Source organism: Suricata suricatta, chromosome 4, assembly GCF_006229205.1.
Source record: "Suricata suricatta isolate VVHF042 chromosome 4, meerkat_22Aug2017_6uvM2_HiC, whole genome shotgun sequence".
NCBI lineage: Eukaryota > Metazoa > Chordata > Mammalia > Carnivora > Herpestidae > Suricata > Suricata suricatta.
In genome coordinates, this window is record NC_043703.1 from 79,229,523 (window position 1) to 79,231,447 (window position 1,925).

Consider the following 1,925-nt stretch of genomic DNA (forward strand, 5'->3'; position numbering starts at 1 on the left):
CTAATCGGGGTCTTTTGTGGTTCCATACAAATTTGAGGATAGTTTATTCTAGCTTTGAGAAGAATGTTGGTGCAGTTTTGATGGTGATTGCATTGAATGTGTAGATTGCTTTGGGTAGTAATGACATTTTCACAATGTTTATTCTTCCGATCCATGAACAGGGAATGTTTTTCCATGTCTTGGTGTCTTCTACAATCTCTTTCATAAGTTTTCTATAGTTTTCATCATATAGGTCTTTTATATCCTTGGTTAGGTTTCCTCCTAGGTATTTGATAGTTTTTCATGCAATCGTGAATGGGATCAGTTTCTTGATTTCTCTTTCAGCTGCTTCATTTTTGGTGTATAGGAATGCAACTGATTTCTGTACATTGATTTTGTATCCTGCAACTTTACAGAATTCATTAATCAGTTCTAGAAGGCTTCTGGTGGAGTCAGGTGGGTTTTTCATGTAGAGTGTCATGTCATCTGCGAAAAGTGAAAGTTTGACTTCTTCTATGTCAATTCTGATGCCTTTTATTTCCTTTTGCTGTCTGATTGCTGATGCTAGGACTTCCAGCACTATGTTAAACAGCAGTGGTGAGAGTGGACACCTCTCTTGTGTTCCTGATCTCAGGGGGAAGGCTCTCAGTTTTTCCCCATTGAGGATAATATTGGCTGTGGGCTTTTCATAAACTGCTCTTATAATGTTTACGTAAGTTCCTTCTATTCCGACTTTCTCAAGGGTTTTTATTAAGAAAGGGTGCTCTATTTTGTCAAATGATTTTTCTGCATCGATTGACAGGATCATATGGTTTTTTCCCTTCTTTTGTTAATGTGATGGATCACATTGATGGATTTGTGAATATTGAACCATCCCTGTAACCCAGGAATGAATCCCACTTGATCATGATGGATAATTCTTTTTAAATGCTGTTAAATTCGATTTGCTAGTATCTTGTTGAGTATTTTTGCATCTGTATTCATTAAGGATATTGATCTGTAGTTCTCTTTTTTTTGTTGGGTCTCTGTCTGGTTTGGGTATCAAGGTGATGCTGGCTTCGTAGAATGAGGTTGGAAGTTTTCCTTCTTTTTCTATTTTTTGGAACAGTTTGAGAAGAATGAGTATGAGCTCTGCTTTAAATGTCTGGTAGAATTCCCCAGGGAAGCCATCTCGCCTTGGGCTCTTATTCCTTGGGAGATTTTTGATAATGGATTCGATTTCTTCACTGGTTATTGGTCTATTCATGCTTTATATCTCTTCCCGTTTTAATTTTGGCATGCATGTGCATTTAGGAATTTGTCCAATTCTTCTGTGTTGTCCAGTTTGTGAGCATATAATTTTTCATAGTAATCTCTGATGGTTGCTTGTATTTCTAAGGGGTTGATTGTAATAGATCCTTTTTCATTTATGATTTTGTCTATCTGGGTGCTCTCTCTTTTCTTTCTGAAGAGCCTGGCTAGAGGTTTATCGATTTTGTTTATTTTTTCAAAGAACCAACTCTTGGTTTCATTGATCTGCTCGACTGTTCTTTGGATTATATATTGTTTATTTCTGCCCTGATCTTTATTATTTCTTTTCTTCTGCTGGGTTTGGGGTGCTTTTGCTGCTTCCCTTCTAGTTCCAGTAGGTGCTCTGTTAAATTTTGATTTGTGCTTTTTCTAGTTTGTTGAGATTGGCCTGGATTGCAATATACTTTCCTCTTAGGACTGCCTTGGCTGCATCCCAGAGATTTTGGATTGTTGTATTTTTGTTTTCGTTAGTTTCCATATATTTTTTAATTTCTTCTCTAATTGCCTGGTTAACGCAATCATTCTTTAGTAGGGTGGTTTTCAACCTCCACATTTTTGGAGGTTTTCCAGACTTTTTTCTGTGGGTCATTTCAAGTTTCATAGCATTGTGATCTGAAAGTGTGCATCGTATGATCTCTATTCGTTTATACTTATGC